Source organism: Phalangium opilio, unplaced genomic scaffold, assembly GCF_054372755.1.
Source record: "Phalangium opilio isolate 3A_F unplaced genomic scaffold, DU_Popi_V2 ptg000329l_1, whole genome shotgun sequence".
NCBI classification, from domain to species: Eukaryota; Metazoa; Arthropoda; class Arachnida; order Opiliones; family Phalangiidae; genus Phalangium; species Phalangium opilio.
In genome coordinates this window covers 1,401,767-1,416,692 of record NW_028324226.1, presented here as the reverse complement: position 1 = coordinate 1,416,692, position 14,926 = coordinate 1,401,767, and the positions used below count along the sequence as shown (strand labels likewise).

Below are 14,926 nucleotides of genomic sequence, written 5' to 3'. Positions count from 1 at the left end.
TGGTTAGGTACCTGACGAACTAGTCATTTAATATTTAAATCCTTTATAGTATTCAGTTCCATAGACTACGTAAGCCCAGTTTCTTTTTTTTTAAAATCGAATTTCCTTAACGTACGTTGGTGCTCAGACAAGTTGAAATAAGGCTCTAACTCGACGAGAAAAAAAAATATACATATGTTTTTAGAAGGCCAAGGCTTAGTATTCATGTATATACACAGAAATAAGAAGTTGAAAAGAGTTGCAGGCAAAAATAGTTCAAAAATACTTTGCCGATAAACGCGAATAAACGGTTCGTTTCCTTTGGCAAACTTTTATAATTCGATTTTCTTTCGACGCTAGCTAGTTCAAGGAAAATATTCAAATCCGCTGAGAATATATGATCCTTAAGGTTTGTAAGAAAAGCATCGCCTTAAGGCAATACGAGAGAGAGAGAGAGAGAAATAATACTTATCTATTATTCAAGAGAATATTTCAATAAATTCACGCTCGTACGGTTGCTAAAAAAGGGCTAGCGAAATAAAAACTATATAATCAAGAAACAAACAAGAGATACATAAAATTGACCAAAACAACTATATAGTTCTCTGTTGATTCCTTTTTATACATCGAAGTTTTTCTAAGTCTAACTTCCTTGAAGTAGACGAATTAAGAATAAATTCGTCTGCTATACAGTGTGTTTCTGATTCTGATAAGTCTGCCATTATTTAAAGAGGGTATTGTGTTCTTTGGGTCAAACCGAGTGGAAAGTGTCAAAAAACACGAGGTGTACAATTATAATTTAATTATATAACAATTCCATTCTGTTCAATGATCAATCTAAGAATGTCATTAAAGTGTAATTTTAAATGTGCAGAAGTGAACGTACGCTGGTAAAGTAAAGCTAATTACGTCACATGTAGGAATATAGTCTTGTTTCTGGGCCCAATGAATGTTTGGGAGTTCTTATCTCCCCAGCATATTCTTTGACCCTTTCTACTCAGTTGACCCAAAGAACACACCCATTAATTTATGGCACACTTATCAAAACCACCCTGTATAGTATCCGGTAAATATATAAATTTAGTTTCCAAAGTTTATAAAAATATTAAAAATGAAAACCTAACCGCATTTCCTGAGCCGAGATCATGGACATCGCAGACAAAACGCGGCAGACTTTCTATTCATCTATCCTCGGGGTTAAATAAATAAATGCAGACAAAACTTTCAAGCCCTAAACATGGATCCACCGCGATCACGAAATCCATATCAAAAAAATTACGCCTATAAAGCAGCCGCGATCGATATGTATTCCAAAAAGCCCTGGCTGAGCTCTGGTTCTTTTAGACAGTATAAAATAGAAAGAAAACACAGTCCCTGAAAAAAAAAAAAAATCAGCATACGCCGGCCGGCGATACGGCTTGGAAAATAAATTGTGTTTTGATTCCATCAAGAAAACTGGAGTAGGGCCTTGCCACTGTGTGTTCCTGTTGTACCGTAGTACAAGGACCCAAGAAAATCGTTTGCCCCATTTTGCAATACAAGTAAACCTAATGGAAGGATTGAGGAAAAGAGAAGAGAGGAGAAAACCCCCAAACCAATATAAAAACAAAATAGGTTTAGACGGTAAGTTTTCCATCCCATGGTGATATCACGTTGCGATATCTCTTTTCCATCTACCTAGATTGAGGTAAAACCCAAGTGGGGACCTCAAAAACGAAAACGAAATTCCCCTTTCAGCTCGGCTAGTCGGCTTTCAACCGCGGATTAAGGGTTTTATCCCAAAAGTTAGAATTGTTTAAATCCAAATCCCAAATGGATTCTGTACCCTTGCGCTTTCATTCTTTTTTTTTAAAGGGATAGCATCACGACGAGGAAAGGTTGGTATAAGTAACTAAGTTACATAATGTTTCGAAAGCCACGAACGTATTGATTTGGAAATAATCCTTCCACTAAAGGGTATCTAACCACACACACACACACTGTCGCCTAGGTTACAGCATCCAGATCCGTTTTTCTCTGACTCTCTCCGGAGCTCCAAGAAGAGGAGAATCGGGATCGGTGTTAGGACTTGGTCGAGCGAGAGAGAGAGAGAGAGAGTGAAAGAAACGCGAATAGGGGATGGGTATGATGAAGGTTTTGGGTTTGATATGACGCGATTGCTTCAATGCTTTTACCGTAATGACGTATCAAGAGAAGGATTTCTAGGGGGCTTTTCCTCTCACGGTTTTTCAAGCTCTCATCATCAGTAGAAGGGGGGCTTAGTAACGCTTGGATGGATATCTTATAACCTAACCGAAGACGAGGTATTTTGGTCTGAGGTATTTCCCCAATTGGATAGGTGAAGACGAACCATAACAGACCATCCGCCAAGTCTAGAAAGTTTCTCGTCGTCGACCTTGGGTTTGGGTGCCTAGGATATTAAGAGGTAAAGTTTGGGAAGGTATTGTGTGATTTGAAAGAGCCGCTGAAGGAAAAATGGGTCAATTATTTTAGGATAGACGTAATAAAAGGACAAACTATGAATGGATGGTTAGCTAGATTGGTTTGGGTTGTTCCCTTGCCTATAAGTAATCTACTCGCGCTCAACGGGACACTTTCCTCTTTTCCAATGACTCGGACATTTATCAAGGCGTCTGAAAGGTAATCAAAACAATGGACCCCCTTCTCGCGCTTGGTTGGCTACCCATCCCTATACTACCCCGAGGAACGAGCCGCACTAGTCTTTTACTGGAAGAGAAAAAAAAAAGATGGGACATGCCCATAGTAACCGTAGGAATAGTTTCACGACCCCTTAGGGCGACAAACTACAGACCATTTCGAGCCTGAACTACGTATGGTTGGTACACCGCCTTTGGTTCTTTATTAATATAACACGGGATAGGGTACCCTCAACCCTGTGAAGAAAATTACACAAGGAGTCGAGATTAAAACGGTCCAATGTGTTCGTAATTCTATTCGTTTCCGCTAACACGTTTTCTATATAGCATAATGAAATGATTTTCTTCCGCTCTATGCACCCTTTGTTTTACAACTACTACTCCCGATGTAGACACACACAAGGAGCACCCACCTCACGTGTAAAGATAAATTTTCTTGACGTCATTTTTTATCGTGAAAGAAACACCCGTCTTCACGAGCGCGCGAGCTCTTCATCCCAACTAGAAACTTCATCAAATTCTTCTCGTGTCTTCAGTTTCAAACTGACGGAAGATTGAAGCTGGGATGTATAAAGATACACAGCGTGTTTGTTCAGCTAGGAAACATTCCTTTAGGGGTCATATCATCCACGCGCTTAGTGCCAAAGTAAATTGATATTTCAATGTTGATAGTATTAGTGTAACAATGTTTCCACGTAATATCTATAAAAAAAATACGTGCGTGTCCAAAGCTAACTGTCTTCGAACTCAAGTCTTATATCAAAATGGTCTATATGAATTTGGCACCTAAACGCGTGCTGAGAGATAGCAGGGCAAAAAAAGCACGGTTCTCTTTAGCGTTTGGTTAGCTCGTCTCTACTTGAACGGAGGATGAGTGACTCCATCACTATCTGGACCCGTGATCTCTTTCCCTCTTATTTGAGGGTTCGCAAGAAAAAAAAATAGTCTAGCTGAAGCAGAGGAGGGAAGTATTCCGCTTAACTTCTCTATATAGCTTTCGCCATCGACGCTAATGTTGCGGAAAGGTGATAAAGCTCCGCTACCAACGCTCCACTAGAGTCTTGGCGTACCAATAAGTAGAAAGGACCCGTCCCAAAGTCTGTGGCTCCGAGAGAGAAAGCCAACATCGAGACAGAACGAAACTACAAGCTCCAGAATGTTTTGGATTTTCAATGCGAAACAATAATTAACATACCCGGTTCTTAACTTCCAACTTGTTTTTAAAAATAAATCGATAATACCTAGTTTCAATCTTAACTGATAATTAAAAGTTATCGACATTTTAAAAGATCAATTTTTAGGAAGTAAAGGATGGTGGATATTTTTAAAAAGGTTCCTTGGTTAGTTGAGATGAAAAAAATATAAAAAAATGGGTTGGAAAGTCTTACACAGGAAGAAAGAACGGACCAAAAAAAAAGTTGGCCATTTTCGAAAATTTTTATCCATTGACCGTATCGGTCCATTTATTCCTCAACCCCTTAAAACTAATAAATCGATACCATCGAATCGACACACATCTTTTTGGCTAGTGCCGCCTATATAGCATTCCCAATCTTAATTTACACTACGTAGAGACCTGGATATCATTCATACTTTAGCATCGCATTCGTGGCAAACTGGGGATGGATGAAACGATTTCAACTCTTCTCCAAAAACTGCTCTTCCTGCTCTTGGTCTTCCCAAAAAGAAGAAGAAAAAAAAGGGGGATGAAGGAGAGAGAGAGACTCCATCTTTTACCCGCGCGTGGTCCCATTTTTATTCGTCCCCAATTTTTCCACATCCCTTAAAACTAGTTCAGTTCGAAAATCCACTAGATAGGGGATGAAGTATAACAGGCCTTAAAGGAATCCGTTTTAGAAGTTATCCTACCCGAAAATGGACGCTTACCTAGCCCGCAACTTAAAGACAGTTTTCTTTAAACTTTTTATCAATATTAGGCCAAAATTGGTTGACATTTTTATTGATAAAAAAAAGAAGAAACTCCCAAGTCAAAACTGAATCTTACTCGCTTTAACGCACCGAAAAACACCCCTAAAATATATTTTTTTCAATCTAACCCGCTACTAATAAGAAAGGCAAGGGACTGCATTTTCTACATGCCTTTTTAAGAAGTAAGGTAGTATTGAATGAAATTATGGATTCTTATTGAAAAACCTTGCAGTCATACTTTTTGTTTTTCTTATCAGAGTTGCCGCGTGAATTTGGTTTTCGTAAAGCAAAAAAGGAATCCATCCCGCTTCTTAAACTCGTTGAACCGGAAGTGATCAATGTAACAGTGTCCAAATCGAACTGACATTTTTTTTCTTCTTATGATTATTTTTTGGGTAACACCCCTTTAAAAAATATAGAACGAAGTGTGATTGTCTTTTTTGGTATATTTTTATCGCCTCATTGTGTTTATCCAAAAAGCAAGCAATGAGATTCTAGCAATTGAATTTATCATTTTAAAGAAATACTAAAGTCCAACAAACAGTTGTAGTCTTGGTTGGTATAAGCCTACACCTTAACCTTAGCTTTAAATCCATTAAGAAAAAAACCCAATCCATAAATAAATAAAGGAAGTCGTCGAATTTGGTCTAAAAATGTGAACATTTTTCATCGCTTTGGGGGAAAACAGTCGGGAAAAGATAACGTTAACTTTCCCTTTTTTTCTTTTTATGAAGGAAAACAATGAATTACGGGCTACGCTATGGGGATAAAATTGTTTGTTTCTTTCGCCAAGGCTTAGAAAACCCTTGTTGTTATATTTGTCGATAAAACCATGGGGAATCGTGCCAAACCAACTTCCTCTAGCTTCGAAAACACACTTCTTTTTTATTTCCATCGTCTTGTACTTGTGTTGGCAACAACATCGCGGGAAATACAAGGAAAAGGAGAAATTGGACCAAAGGGGTTAAATTGAACAATCGAAAAGGCGGGAGATGGGTACAGAGGGTGGAAGGAAGGGGTGGACAGGACGATTCCCCATTAAATGGTCCGAAACCGAAATGATGAAAAATTGATTTTCTTATACTACTTTTCAATCGCTTTGTCTGTCTTTTGTCTCTCTCTCTCTCTTTCTCTCTATATTTACCGATCTAAAAGGAAGACATGCGGGAGACCTAAAGGAGAAGAAAGAAGACGCAATCAATGATTGCAATGGATCGAATAGGACGCAACCTTAATGAAGCGTGTGACCATATACGAAAAGGCTGGAAATAAGAGTGTTAGTGGCAGACCAAACCCACTTTATCCGGTATAATACAGGAAGGGCTACTTGTATTGCTAGATTGGCAAACAGACTGATATCCTAAAATAACATTTACAAAATATCTTGACCTCCTCCATACGGACCGGAACTTAATCGATATATCCGGATATTTGCTAAGAAATAACTCTTAATTCTCATCCAAAGAATTATTTACCTTATATAAAGTCTGACGTTCTGTTATAAAGCAATACGCATGCGCTGAAACACTATTTATAGTAATGTGACATTCATATCCAAAAAGAATACCATAACATCATGTTTCAAAATTGACTCGTATCATTGGTTACAAGCTACAGCAGCGCGGATGCGGATTTCGTCGAACCCTTACACACACATTCGGAGGAAGGAAATAAGCCGGTAAGCTTTGCTTACGAGAAGACTGTAATCGGATCTTTTCAGGAGTGGGGGCGTACGACTGACTCTCCTCTTACAATCCCTATCTCTTCCATCCTCTCACCGCATCATCCCGCATTCCTGGAAAAGAGACGCTTTCTTTTTTCCAGCGGTAAAAACACTACCAGCGTTTCCCTATGGGGTGGAGGGAAACCCCTCAGAATGCGTAACGAAAAGAAACGAAGCGATTGGGACATATATAAAAAAAAGAAAACCTTTGACATAATTTCTATTTCCGCGTCTTTGATCTAGTCTAAGATCCCAAGAGTCCCTTGCGCTATTCCGAGTCTTCTATAGGGGGTGTTCTACAAAGTTTCAAGGGGGTCACGTGACTCGCATTGAAAAGCAATTAAACATATTACTAGTGATGCCCGATATCGAAGTTTTATTGGAACTGACACCGATTTTAACCGATTATTTAACCAAATGAACGAGATTTCGACCGCTTATCAACTTTTTTTTTTAACCAATTATCAAAAGACTTCTACCAAACCGATGAAAAGCAATTAAAAATATATTAACTTCTCTATCTCTAAAAAAGAAAAAAAAGTAATTTGTGTTTGAGTTAAGTAATTAACTTAATAGAGTGTGGGATTTATTTTTAAATTATTTATCTAAGTTAACCGTTACACCCAGGGTGTAAATTAATATTTTCTTATTTTTCATTATTTTCGTAAATTGAAAAGTAAAATATGGTCGCGTGGATGTGATAATCTGGTTAATACATTAAGGTATTGTACATCTCCATGCCTTAATCGTTACTTTTAGACTTACGTTGCGTTGATTACAAGCATTAATACTGTAAAGAGTAGGCGTTTTTCTAGACTTTTTTGTGAGTTAACGCGAGTAAAGGGCGGCGGTATGTTTTTGGTGCAAAAAGAAACCTAGCTATTTCAGACGCCTCCTTTTTTTCCTAATTCAATTATAAAGCCGTTATTTCAGAGTGTCTTTTGTAACGAGCGTTACCAACCATCATCTCCCTCCCTCTCTCTATTACATTTCCTAACCCAAACCTTACCAGTTTTACAGGCCAGCAGCAACCACTACCTATGCTGCAGCAACCTGTAGACTAATGTTAACTTCGCACAAAGACGTACGTTCTCTTTCTCTCTCTCGCTTTCGAATTTAGTTCTTTAAGTTTTTACCTTCATCCCTCCCTCCCCTTGCAAAAAAATTATTTTCAAGTATCCCCCTATGGTTTCTATGATTCCTTTCAACGCTAAGCTGACCTGAATGAAAAGCCAAGAAGAATAAGATGAGAAAAGTTCTCGTTTTTAAGGAATAAAAAGAAGAAAGACCAGGATTTCAAGAAAGAAGAAAAAAAAATTATTAAAAGAATTTTTTTTTTAGTTCTTTTTCCCTAAAGTTAAATTTGCATTTATTTCAAAAGTTGTAATGAGAAAATGATGGGGGAAAAGGGGTTTAAACCTTAGATATTAAACCCATCTAAATTATGCCAGTGCCTATTAGTTCAATTTACTTAAATGTAACTCCATTCAAAGAACAGAAAGATGGATCATGGAAAAGAGGAAAAATTCCAAATTTGGTATATATATGTATATAGAGCATCGTGCATTTTGAGAAACTCTTTAATCTTTCAATTCCACTCTTTTATACTCCTGGGACTAAAATTACTGTATCACCACCACTTGTCGCTCTCTCTCTCTCTCTAGCTCGCTTTCTTAAGCTATGGAAAATTCATTTTCTTGCTTTTATTAAAAAATATGAAAATAAAAAAAAAAAATACATCAAAAGAACTTTGGCAAAAATCCCCTTCTGAGAATTATTAAAAGCAAGGATAGTTTTCAGTTTATAAATTATTTTTTGTAAAATATCTTACCAAAAAAAATAATTAGCCATTCTTTAAAAAGGAAAAGGCAATCTTGTAAAAATAAAATTTTGTTAATATTAGGTTTGGGGTAGACCAAAAAGCTATTAGTAAAGTAAGGAACCAGTCTCATTAGCTTTTATCCAATTAAAACTCGGAGCTTTCTATACAGCCTAACCCTCGATCCAACCGGAATTTGCAATACCAGCCCGTTAAGGATAAATCCAACGCTCCGGATTTTGAGTGGCAGGCAGCTTTGGCAAAGAAAACAACTTCTAATACTACCTTAGCACATTAGAAATAATTCTAGATTGATGCTAAGATATTATAATTCAAGCGTCTAACATTCTTTCGTTCAATTTAATTTCGATTAGAGCGGTTGAACCATTTTTTAAATCATTTATTAAAACCAGAGTTGCGTATAGCTTAGGATGACAAATATAATTATAAGAAGTTTCTATACGAAGGTGGCAAAGCAAATTCGTTTACCACTTTTGATTAATGATATATACCAAGTGTTTAAATTCTTCGAAGCCCCCTTAAAATTTTGGGCCAACTAAGCGTCTGTATAGTAGACATTAAGCCAACCGGTTTTCACGGATGTCAATCCAAGAAAATTTAAGAATTAGGTAATATATACAGTTAAAATTTTCCAGACCGAGGCTTAGCTTACATCCGAGGTTATATTCACGATATGAAAACTTACAAACCGAATTTTGAAGAATTATTTATTTATTTAATAACTAAATATATTAATATGATCTTATAATTATGAGAGTTTGGTTGTTAGCACCTCGTTCTTGCGTCGAGAGAACTAATCTAGCGAGGAAAATATGAAGATGATACCAAAGACGAAAAGTAAACATTCGGGCGAGCAGAAGTATATAATACTTCTCTTCGAGAGAAGTGTACCACAAAGCGTGGTAACTAACATTCTTCCCAACATCATTTTACATTTGGAGCAATGTTACTAAACAGAATCACACACGCGATAAATAGTTCCCCTCACCATTACTCTATTAACTCTTAACTATTTGCGCTTGTGGATTTTTGCCCCACGTCAAGACAATCAAGGTTTGTGGGTTGATTGCTGAGGATTTAGCACCAAACAGTTAATGAATTCACTACACGGTGCGATGTCCATCTGAAGTTTGATGAGAAGCATAGCAAACAAAAAGATGCATGAGCGAGGGAAGAATCATGTTACATAACTAGAGTATAAAGAGGAAACAGAGTGACATCCTTCTTCTATTATCCCCTTCTGGTTCGAGGTAGTTTCTAAAATTCAAATTCACACCGCAGGGATTTAATTGAGATTTGAAATGAAATTCAAGCTACGTTTATTTTGGGAATACGGGGGATCTGTTTGGTGTTTGTGTACTTTGATTTTGGCTTCGGGGTTTGTAATAATTTTATTTTTCAATGATATGCTAAAAGGACTGGGAACAGATGCCTCGCTCCAAGCTAATTATAATTGAATATATGCAGATTTTTCGATATAGAATGAAGGTTGTTGGTTCATCATAGTTACTAAATCTATTATTCACTCGGATAACAAAATAATGTAATATCCTTTGGATATTTTTAATATTGAAAAATGCCCTATGGCTCAAATTTAGAAGGTTTAAGAAGAATTTAAAAATGTTTGGCTTAGTCTCTCTATTGAATAATCTCGTAGTTACTTGAAAGGCCGCATCCTTTCAAGCAAGTAATTATTCAGCCCTTAAGTCAACCCTCAAAAATTAAGTTTTACTTTCTATTCAAGACCACCAGAAGTATATAAATGTTAGTTATAATAACATCTGAATACAGTCACTAATTTAATCATATATCCTCGTTTCTACTCTAATCTGAAACACTCCCCGCTTCAATATTTTTAAAATAGGCGCGTAAAACCCTTCGACACGCCATCTATGATAACTAACAAGAAGAAGCGTTACATTCAGACAGATAAATAGTTTTTAGAAAACAAACAGACGAGGAGCTACTGTAGATAATGGTCTCTCGTGTTGCTTCAATACTTTTAAAACTGGCGCGAGAAAACACTTCGACACGCCATCTATGACAACTAACAAGAAGCGTTACAAACAGACAGACAAAAAGAAATAGACCCGTGCATTTTAAAAGAAAAAAAAACAAATCTATGAGACGCTACTTTAGATAATGGACCCTCTTTTAAAAAGAGAGACAGACTCTTTACGTAACGCGAAAGAAAGTAAAAGAAAAATGTTTCTATGATGTACGGAGGGGGGACGCGCAAGTCTGGTAAGGAAATTTGGCCCAGGGCTAAAAAGGAGGATGTTTTAAATTTTTTATAGCATGGCAATTCCATACAACGAAATGTAAAGTTTAGTTTTGGCGCTATCAAATTTTTTTTATATATATGTACCTCCGACGGATGCCCGCGTTAAGAAAAAGAAGTTTAGTAAAAATGCAGGGAGGGGTAGCTCAATGGATTTCGGGTTTGGTTTGCCCCGGGGCCAGAAAATGGTCGCCATTTAACTGGGCTCATACTCATCATACCCGCGTAGATAGATGAAGAAGAAAGCTAAACTATACCAGAAGAAGCCGAAAAAAATGATTCAAGGTGGCAGGTGTTTTCAACATCCAGAATTCCTATTTATTTTGCTCGCCTTTTTAGCAGCAGTAAGATTTTTTAATTCGACTCTTTAACGAACGGTATTACCTTGAATTTTTTTCCCATGTAATGTTTTTTCACAAATAACTAAACTATATACCTTTGTTAATGGATATTATTCTCTACAAGTACACCTAGTTATAATCTAATTAAGCCAATCGTGAACTGGCGAAGGGTTACGTCATAAAAGGAATTGGGGGGTCCTCTCTTGGGTCCTTTTCTCTTTATCGCCTAAAAGGTCAATTTATCTATGGAAGAGGGTTATGAAAATAAAACACACTTATCAGATGGGGCTCCGTTTCTTTATATGGAAGAGGGGAACGGGTCTAGGCTAAAGGGCCCCAGAGAACCCCAAAGAAACCCAGAAAATATTAAGAGCTTAATATACCGCGAGTGGAGATAATAATCCATTTCTATACGCCCCTTAACTGTAGAAATAATAATACAGTATTATAAGCGTTGCAAATTCCGATTGAAACAAGAAGCTAATACTTGGAGGAATCCAATAAAGAGAAGGGTTATTTTTTTTTGGGCCCCCATTGCTTCGGAACTTGGGATTCTTTTTTCCCTATAGATGGGGGTGGGTCCTATATTCTATATATAGAAGCAGACGATTCTCGACGCGAAGAATTCTCGGTAATACGAATTTCCTTTTTTCGATTAACTCTGGCTTTCCATTTCGGGGCATGCAGTGATTACTGGGTCTTAGGAGAGGAATAGATTGAGTTGCTGGGGGCCCCCAAACTACCTCAATCTAGGGGCCAGATTCTCCGTACAGTACGGTATACGGTAACCCAATAAGCCCCCGGGAAAGCTAAGGGGGCTTTACGCTATAAGCAAAACTTACATAATGCCCAAGATGCCAGAAATAACTAGGACTATAGGGGCCCCACATTTCCCGCCAAAAATAAGAGGGATAATTTAACCGAAAGCTTTATATTTGGGGCCTTGACCAACTACCAACCAACCATCCAGGAATCGAGATAGACCAACAAATGTACTTTTTGCAATAGTAATCTAGGAAGCGTGCCGATGCTAGTCCATTAATTGAAGTATAGTAACGATGCTTTGGGACATGCATTTTCGCAGGAAAATTCATGGAAGGAAGTCTCTATACCTTAAATTATGTACTTCAACGACAAACTAATTGGGTAAAAACAAAAATAGGCGAAAATAGGCCTAAGTTAAGATTAGACCAGATTATTTCACCTAAAAACCACCAGGCTTAGAATATAACCAGTAATAAAAGTCAGGGCCTAAAGTTGAACCCTATAGTACTCTTTTCAGGCTAACCTAACCTAAAAAAAAGCTCAGAAACTTATTGGCCTCCTGTGTTATTTCCTCTAAGTGCACTTTACAAATTTTTCTAGTTTTTTTTTCGTTATACCCAACATACCGTCGTTCTTGTACGCGGCGCGCTTACGAAGTTTCATATAAAAAGCTAGCCGACCCAAAGTAGAAATAACTTTTATATTGGATATACCAAGCTAGGCAAAGGCCTAGCAACTGATATATAGGCAGAATTCCCGGGTACTTTCATAGATATCGCGAATATATTACGTCAAAATCTAGATTACGTCATGGAATCGTATCAAGTGAAAGTAAAGACCTTTGTAATATCTATGAAACCGCACCAAGCTTAAAGGTTATTCCCGACGTTGTATTAAATTCGAAAGCGCGTTGGGTTGGGTTGGGTGCAAGCAAGTCGGGTTGGATACAGAAAGAGATATAAAAAGTAAAATGCTATAGGTTCAGAGGCTGAAATCTTTTATGTACACAGCAAAAACGTCGTCCCAATGTTTGTTTGGTCAACACCATAGCTCTAGGTCTCTCTCTCTCCTGCAACGAGGGAAAGTGGACACGATGGGTGAAGTTCGAACTGAAACCGAGAAGCCATGGAACCGAAGAATAACTTTGGGACTAACCAAAGAAGAATTAAATTGAAGAAAGAATTCCATGGATCTTGAATTTAATTTCTTAGAATCATGGCGTGGTACTGATTATTTTAACGTGATATTTATCTAAAGGGGGGTTAACACCAGGTGGGGTTCAGAGGTCAAATATGAACGGGTCAATGTATTTTTATTTTTTTTTCCGGAGGGCCATCTTAAGTTGGGTATTCTTTTTTTTTGTTTTGAAGGAGAAAGAAAGACCCGAGGAAATAAGGGGCAGCTAGCGTACAATGAAGCTACTTACGTTTTATATATAAACGTCTTCATACTCTTCAAATAAAAACCCAACATATATAAGGATGAAGGGACTGGTCAGTGTGTCCGAACGGTTAAGGGGTAATCCTGACCAATTTCTAATTTTCTTGATATTTCTCTCTAGCGGGATGGATTGGTTGGTGGACATCAACTAAAGAGGGATGCGCGTTGCGTTTCTCCTCTGAAGTCCGGAGGAGAAGGAAGAGGATGGAGAAAGAGAGAGAAGGGGAACCCATAATGGAGCATGACGCGAGGAGCAACTCGCTTGTAGCCACTAATTTCCCGTAGCTTCGTGGTGGCTTTTGTCACATTTCCCCGCTTTCCTAGAGCCTTTCAGTCACGTAACTCTGTCGACGAAGATGTCTTTGCCCGATGGGAGCTCTAGAGCGCATCGCGGACTAGCTCGGAAGGAGAGAGCGCCTAGCTAGCATCTGATCTAATCAGCTTCCGCGGATCTCCACTCCTCCTATGATGTACCGCGCGGCATGCAACGCAAGCAAAGAAAATAAAGAAGAAAAAGGTCAACTAAGGGAGACCACGGGGTCGAGGAAAATCGACCCGTCCGGTCAAATGAAACTTTATACTTCCCCACGTACGGATACGCGAGATTGGAACTACAGAAAACAAAAAGCGGCGCAAATAATTCCTGTAGTTACTTTTTGATGGTCAAGCAATGAAAACTTGTGTATTCCCCCTCCCCTCCCTTTGAGGGTGAGGCTACGTGTACCTTAACTAAATTATGAATGACAAGAATTATATTGGATGACCCCTTCCTTTCCTTTAAACTCCTATGGAACCAATTTAAAAACTGGATCGGTTATATAAAAAGTATTTGAAAAAAGGAACTTGATTAAAAACGATCCCCACCCTTTTGGTTGGTCGGTAAAAAATAAAAAAGGTGTTTCTGGTTAACGTGGTGGAGGGGTTAAGAAAAAAAAATAGCTGCCGTCAGAGGGAGTCTACAAGGTGATCCATAATGCACGGATCGAGTGCCTCTCTTAAGGGGCACGCCCCCGAATTAAGCTCGTTACGCCTAATCTAATCGACACGCTACTTATAAATGACCAAAAAGAACAGATAGGCCAACCCCCTCTCCCCCCCCCCCCGTCGTGGAAAAGAAAGAAAAAATACTTAAAATTCCAAGTAACCAACCATCTTGGTTTTAAGAAAGCTTGGGATGAGATATTGGCGTCGCCCGGAAATGGAAAAGCTTTTTTATCTCAGGCTAAACAAAATACGGAGGAAAATTTAAGCCGCTAGGCCTAAGCGAAACTTAGAAAAGAAAAAGAAAAGAAGAAAAAAATCGCTAGCCAAGCGTAAAACAGTGCTCTTTTTTGTTGTTTTTACGCTTCTGTTTTTAGAGTAAGCTTTGAAAGGTATACACTATGTCCAATCGGAGTTTGCCCTATTATTTACAGCTATTTATAGGGATTTATAGATAGATTATTTAGAGTAAACTTAGATTGGATTATGTTTATCCAAGATGCTATTCCTAAAAGCAAGGATAGTGCATAGGGGGAGAGGGTCGTGCTTCTCTTACGTTTTTCTTATTTATACCGTATTTGCTACAAAATTGCATAGGCAAATTCCTTCAAGTTAGTGAGTACTTGTTATAGTGCATCACTACTTATACAATCATTCGGAAGTAAATTAAACGCGAAGTTCTATCCACTCATTCGTCAAATCTCTCAAATATTTCTAGCTCTTATCTCAAAGACAACAATACCTTGACCATTTTCCAACTCTCATCTCAAAGATGACAATATCTTAACCATTTTCCAACTCTCATCTCAAAGATGACAATATCTTAACCATTTTCCAGCACTTATCTCAAAGATAACAATATCTTACCAATTTTCTTAAGTTCTCTTATCTTAAAGATAACAATATCTTACCAATTTTCTTAAGTTCTCTTATCTTAAAGATAATAATTATTATCTTACCAATTTTCTTAAGTTCTCTCATCTAAAGATA

General features: G+C 37.7%; 1 protein-coding gene and 1 long non-coding RNA gene across 8 annotated transcripts in view; both read right to left on the bottom strand.

The window, feature by feature from the left end:
• The window catches only part of LOC149610212 (uncharacterized), a 40,082-nt gene extending 32,596 nt beyond the window's left edge, over positions 1-7,486 (bottom strand). The window contains exon 1 of the long non-coding RNA XR_016376708.1: positions 12-7,486. This is a non-coding gene — a long non-coding RNA (uncharacterized LOC149610212). The remainder of the gene's footprint in view (positions 1-11) is intronic.
• The window catches only part of LOC149610206 (latrophilin Cirl-like), a 331,713-nt gene that overhangs the window by 121,437 nt on the left and 195,350 nt on the right, over positions 1-14,926 (bottom strand). The gene's annotated exons all lie outside the window — the stretch shown is intronic.